General features: G+C 36.1%; 1 pseudogene; it reads left to right on the top strand.

Moving 5' to 3' along the window:
• Positions 1-2954: 2954 nt before the first annotated feature.
• Positions 2955-3172, top strand: LOC112616630 (annotated as a pseudogene).
• The last annotated feature ends 4127 nt before the right edge of the window (positions 3173-7299 follow it).

Genomic DNA, 7299 nt, shown 5'->3' with positions numbered 1-7299 from the left:
TACTCACTGTCTCAGTGATTGGCTTTCTGTGCAGTGAGCAATGGGACCTAGACCAATCCCCTGGTGTTTTGGTAACACAAATTTGGCAGATGTATTTTCTAAAATAATCTATCGAATCAACACAGCTCATTTCACACAGGAGTAGATCATTTTTTAACAACCCCTTCCTTTCTATGATAACATTATTGCAGTAATAACTATACAATAATAAATAATAATGACCATTTTCTTGATTTGGTCTTTAGTATTAATACAAATAATTAAAAATTGAGGAGATGAATACATTTTCATTTTAATGATATTATTTAAATTCAATAAGATGATTTCATCTATAAACTAAATTTCAGATTTACCAAACAAAAATATCTCTCCTTACAATTCACATCCTGTTTCATCATTTTAAAGTTTAAACTCAAATAAAAATTCTAAATGTTTACAGAGATCGACAGAAAGAGCAGAATTAAAGTAACGCAAGCTCTCTTTATTTTTATCATCAGCGTGCTATCATTGTTTATTTCAAATCTATTCTATACACACAATAATGTGTAATAACACAGGGATAAGAGATGGAAACTGTGCTGAAGTGAGCTTGAATGATTCTGAACCATTATGGACTTATTCTTGAGAGGAGTGTGGAGCTGATTGGGCATGTGTTGAGGGCCCACCATATAAATGGGAGTTCTCTAAATTAATTTTCATTAATTTGAATACAAAGTTTATTAAATAAATGTTACAAAAATGTGCTAATTTGAAGTGTATATATAAATTATTGAAGCCTAACAATAAGTATAGTAATTGTTTAGAACTTAGACCAATAAAATATTTTGAGGGAAGAGAGGAATATTTAATCACTGACATTGTGTAATGTTGTTGACAAAAGGTGAAACAAAAAACCTTTGTCTAAGAAAGAAGAAAAGAGGCTGGGTGGGGTGACTCATGTATGTAATCCCAACACTTTGAGAGGCTGAGAAGGGCGGATTACCTGAGGTCAGAAGTTTGAGACCAGCCTGGCCAATGTGATGAAACCCTGGCTGTACTAAAAATACAAAAATTAGCCGAAGGTGGTGGCGTGCGCCTGTAATCCCAGCTACTCGGGAAGCTGAGGCAGGAGAATCGCTTGAAGCCGGAAGGCAGAGGTTGCAGTGGGCCAAGATCGTGTCATTGCACTCTAGCCTGGGGGTGACAAGAGCAAAACTCCGTCTCAGAAAAAAGAGAGATGAAAAAACAAGAAGTTGAGATTTTAATGTTATACATACATAGAAAATAATACATAGAAAAAAAGTTATAATACATAGAAAATAGAAAGATAAGTTAAATTACTCCATGAAGAAACAATCAGACAAATCAAGCATGGATGGTATTCTACAGAACAACTGGCCTAAAATCTTCAACAATCAATGTCATAAAAATGAGGATGAGGAGAGGCATAATAGCTAAATGCAATGCATAAATTGGATTGGGCCCTCATTTTAAAAAAAAAAAAACCATAGAAGACATTGAGATACTTGGGGCAATGTTAATAGGTACTGAATATCTGATGACATTATTAAATTATTGTTAATATTTGTAGGAAATTGTTTATCAATACTAGTAACCAAAATTCCAAATTTTTAAAATTAGACACAATTTATTCCCTATTTATTGGCAATGATTAAAAAGAATTCTAGGCCACGTGCAGTGGCTCACACCTGTAATCCCAGCACTTTGTGAGGCCAAAGCAGGAGAATTGCTTTTGGCTAGGAGTTTAAGACCAGCCTGGGCAACATAGTGAGACCTCATCTCTACAAAATGTTTTTTTAAAAAATTAGCTAGGAGTGGTGGCATACCTATAGTCCCAGCTGCTCGGGGGCTGAGGCAGAAGGATCCGTTGAGACCAGAAGTTCGAGGTTGCAGTGAGTTAGGATCGTGCCACTGCACTCCAACTTGGACAACACAGCAAGATCCCAACTCTTAAAAAAAAAATTGTAAGAGTTCTAAATTATAAAGAATTTAGCATTCTAAAACTTGAAAAAGAATTTTAATTCTAAAGGATTAAAAAGAGTTTTGGTGGTATAGCAAAATGACTCTGCAAAGGAATGAGCTGCTAGAGCATATGAATAATAACTGTCCACTTAAACGACTTCCAGAAACTGAAAATAGTCATGGATATAAACATGGAAACAACGTCATGATAACCATTCTGTATTTACAAAATCACACTTGTTCAACATGTTATTAGTTAAATAGGAGACATGTGTAGACATCAAAAATGATAATATAGACATATTTTTATTAAGAAGGATAGAATTTCATTATATATCAATAAAGTAAGACAATGGGTTACAAATAGTGCATAGCATTTAAGTCCATTTTATCATATATTTATTGACAGGTATGTGCTCAAGAATAGAATAATATAAAATAGAAACTCCATATTTGAGTAGCAGAATTGCATCTGGCTTATTTTTGCTTCTCTATATCTTTGAAATTTTCAACATAGCATATATTTTCATAAAATCAAATTATCTAAAGTTAATTAACTTCTTTTTTAAAGCCATTACTTTGGTTTCTAGGCACGTTAAAACATTAGTTAATTGAAAATGGAAATGGAAGTCTGAGAACCTGCAGTTTGTAGGAAAGGCTGGTGGCCACTGCTGCAGTGGTTCTTGTCCCAGTGCACAGCAGAGATGGCGGCTTTGGTGCTGGCAGAACAAGTTGTAGTGTGTCATCCCCACATTTCTGGGGATCTGTAAGTCCTACCTGACTCATGGTGGGATGAGGAACCCACACTTGCCAAGGCTGAGAGGCAGGAGTGAACATGGTCCCCTTAGAAATTTAAACCTTCTCTCAGACATGTACAGTGGAACTAAAGAAGACAAACAACTAAGGGTAATCTAAAATTGTGATTGGCTCACTAATAATCCTAGGACAAAATGAGAGATCATTAATCAAGAATAAGTGAAACTACTAGAAAGATGTCTGATATAAAGGCTTGGGCCGAATATGTTGCATAATGGGCTGCCAAGGACCCATATGGTTTTCTTACAAAAGATAGTTTGGACTTTACTCCACTGTTACCAGCAGGTGCTGTACTGTTTTGGAAACTGGCCAAGACGATTGAGGCCAAGAGCAACAGAAGAAACAAAAACATCAAGAAAATATTGCAAAAGCTAAACAACTATAAAAGGACTGAAAAAATGAGCAGGCTCTACAATCAAAGGAAAATAATTTGGAAAATTATGCAGCCTTGGAAAGACCTATTAAGATTTCTTCTTTCGATTTCATAACAGTCTTATTTAGCAAACAAAATCTGACCATATGGAAGAATTATGTTAGTTCTAACTTATTACTATAGCAACTTCTAAGCTTGGGTATAGAAGTTTGTTGGTATCTATTGACAATTCTTACAAATTAGCACTTATTATGGTACAAATTATTTATAACTGACTTAGTCATTTGCCATTTTGCAGCTTTTGTACTGAAATGAAAATACCTTTTGGAGAAAAATGACTTTTGATTATGAACTCTATTCAAATAATGGCTTAAAATGGGGTCCTGTTCTGGGTAAAGAAAATTAAGAATGTGAAAAGTCAGGATTGTCCTCTTTGAGGTGAAAAGTATGCTTTGGCTTAAAAGAGATACAGTACATTAATCACATATTTTATTATCATTGCATATTTCTTGGAATAGAATCATTTCTGGGTTTATCAAAGCAAAGTAATATTAATCAATAAGTACATCTAATTGCTGCATTTTTCTGATTTTAGTCTTTCAGACAACTGGTAATTATCAAGACGTTCTGCATTTTTAAAACATAATTTTATAAAAAGTTCTTTTATGTTGACTCTGTAGAATTTTGTCTACTAGATATAACAGTTTTTGTACCTAAAAGCACTGCCATTTTCTTAGAGATAACTTGTTGAGAAAAGTGACACTATTATTTAAAGCTTGCAATAAATATGCCAAACGCTGTAGTACCTTGGAACCAGTTTATTCTTTTTTTTTTTTTTTTTTTCTCCTTTTTTGAAACAGAAGTCTCACTCTGTTGCCCAGGCTGGAGTGCAGTGGCATGATCTCGGCTCACTATAAGCTCCACGTCCCGGGTTCACACCATTCTCCTGCCTCAGCCTCCCGAGTAGCTGGGACCACAGGCGCCTGCCACCAAGCCTGGCTTTTTTTTTTTTTTTGTATTTTTAGTAGAGACGGGGTTTCACCGTGTTAGCCAGGATGGTCTCCATCTTCTGACCTCGTGATCCACCCGCCTCAGCCTCCCAAAGTGCTGGGATTACAGGCGTGAGCCACTGCACCTGGCCAAGAACCAGTTTATTCATATGCTAAGTACCACTGTGAAATAGAATGTCCTATCCCATAATTTGCTGATTATATAGATTCCACTTTTGGTTTTTTATCCCATTCTCTGTTTTAATTTATGTGGTAATAATGTCCAATATTTTTTGATCGAATAGGTTCAAGGTGAAAATTAAGACTTCAAATGATGTTTCAAGAACTCTCAAAGAGTTAACAGTTAAGTCATACTTCATAAGTAGTAAAGAACGTCTTAAAATTTAGAAAATTTCATTGGGCATAGTAGTAATTGGGTAAGAATAAATTATTTCAAAATAAAAATGCGATTACTAGAAGAGCTAAAGCATGCTTTTTTTTTTTTTTAGACGGAGTGTCGTTTTGTCACCAGGCTGGAGTACAGTGGCACAATCTTAACTCACTGCAACCTCAGCCTCCCGGGTTCAAGCGATTCTCCTGCCTAAGCCTCCTGAGTAGCTGGGATTACAGGCATGCGCCACCACGCCCAGCTAATTTTTGTATTTTTAGTAGAGACGGGGTTTCACCATGTTGGCCAGGATAGTCTCGATCTCTTGACCTCGTGATCCACCTGTCTCAGCTTCCCAAAGTGCTGCGATTACAGGCGCGAGCCACCATGCCCAACCTTAAGCATGTTTCTTTTAGCTGAGTAGTATAACTGGAGCTTCTTACTATTAAACCTGGCATTTATAAATACATGGTCCAGTAATTTTATCCACTGCCAGTATTTAATAACTGGTTAATGTTTTATGCACCTCTGATAATAAATTTTAAGTTACGAAAAGTTGTCCAACGGCTCTAATTTTAAAATGAAACTACATATTAAAATAAATTTGATACTTTTTTATGAAGACAAAAAAATTAGAAGAGAAACCTCTTAAAATGCCATAAATGTACATCTAGTAGCGAGCAAGAAATCATATTTAGACTTCAGGAGGATTTTTATTAGCACATAAATATTATTTTTTAGAAAGACAATGTAACACTCTGAACATTTTTCTCAGGGAATGCAGAAACAAACCTTGAATCCCAGAACACCCAAAATAAGTTGGCATTTCAGATTCCAGTGGCATGTGATGGTTCCTAGTTGTGCCTGCTTCTAAACTTACAGGGGCTCAGAACAAGGAACTTGGACTAGACTCCCAGACACCTGGGTTGGTCTTAGGGGTAGAGATTAGAGCCAGGCAATAATGTAGAGACGTAGATTACAACCAGATTCTGAGCTAGCAAATACTTAAAGCCAATGTCCTTTAGTATTTTTTTATTGAAAGCGAGACAGAAGCTGCTTTTCTATTAGTCAACTTTGTATCCTGCTTTATATTGAAAATAAGGAATTTCATAAAGTTTAGCTTATTTTCAATTGTGTTATTCTACGCTGTTCTCACTATAAATAGACATCAAAAGTTAATCATACTAAGAACATGACAAGTGCATTCCTGAACTGCGTCCCTTGCATGAGCTTCTTATTCCCTCTATCTGGTCCACTTCTTCCAGATGACTGCACAGCAAACTCCCTCACTGCCTTCAGTTCTATGCTGAAATGTCACTTCCTCAAAGTTTGAACTAAAATGTCTCATTCAATACTTGAATGTTCTATTTTTCTGGTTTCAGGTTGAGAAAATCATTGCATTTATTAGGTGATGCTTTTCGCTAGTTTTCTTTCGTGATTTTTAAAAATTCTCAATCAGACAACCTTTGGGGAAGCATATTAAAGGGTTTAAAATTTAGATAATAAAATACGTCATTTGTCTTCATTGAACAGAAACAATATCACAGTTACTATGTTTTCAGAATTGCAGCTGATTTTGCCTACCCAGCCATGTGACTCAGCTGAACAGGGACAACTTGTACCTGCTTGTCACAAAAATGCTGAAAATAATAATACTCTGACTTGGGCAAGTAGTTTTTTTTTCTTTTCTTTTCTTTTTCTTTTTTTTTTTTTTTTAACTGTTTCTGGAATACTGTATTTTTTAAATGTTGTATTATTATTATTATTATACCTTAAGTTCTAGGGTACATGTGCATAACGTGCAGGTTTGCTACATATGTATACTTGTGCCATGTTGGTGTGCTGCACTCATGAACTTGTCAGCACCCATCAACTCGTCACTTACATCAGGTATAACTCCCAATGCAATCCCTTCCCCCTCCCCTCTCCCCGTGATAGGCCCCAGTGTGTGATGTTCCCCTTCCCGAGTCCAAGTGATCTCATTGTTCAGTTCCCACCTATGAGTGAGAACATGTGGTGTTTGGTTTTCTGTTCTTGCGATAGTTTGCTAAGAATGATGGTTTCCAGCTGTATCCATATCCCTACAAAGGACACAAACTCATCCTTTTTTATGGCTGCATAGTATTCTATGGTGTATATGTGCCACATTTTCTTAATCCAGTCTGTCACTGATGGACATTTGGGTTGATTCCAAGTCTTTGCTATTGTGAATAGTGCCGCAATGAACATACGTGTGCATGTGTCTTTATAGCAGCATGATTTATAATCCTTTGGGTATATACCCAGTAATGGGATGGCTGGGTCATATGGTACTTCTAGTTCTACATCCTTGAGGAATCGCCATACTGTTTTCCATAATGGTTGAACTAGTTTACAATCCCACCAACAGTGTAAAAGTGTTTCTATTTCTCCACATCCTCTCCAGCACCTGTTGTTTCCTGACTTTTTAATGATTGCCATTCTAAGTTGTGTGAGATGGTATCTCATTGTGGTTTTGATTTGCATTTCTCTGATGGCCAGTGATGACAAGCATTTTTTCTTGTGTCTGTTGGCTGTACGCATGTCTTCTTTTGAGAAATGTCTGTTCATATCCCTTGCCCACTTTTTGATGGGGTTGATTTTTTCTTGTAAATTTGTTTGAGTTCTTTGTAGGTTCTGGATATTAGCCCTTTGTCAGATGAGTAGATTGCAAAAATTTTCTCCCATTCTGTAGGTTGCCTGTTCACTCTGATGGTAGTTTCTTTTGCTGTGCAGAAGCTCTTTAGTTTAAT

Source organism: Theropithecus gelada, chromosome X, assembly GCF_003255815.1.
Source record: "Theropithecus gelada isolate Dixy chromosome X, Tgel_1.0, whole genome shotgun sequence".
Taxonomy (NCBI): Eukaryota; Metazoa; Chordata; class Mammalia; order Primates; family Cercopithecidae; genus Theropithecus; species Theropithecus gelada.
Note: the sequence above shows the minus strand (reverse complement) of the source record. Positions and strands in the feature narration are given on the sequence as shown.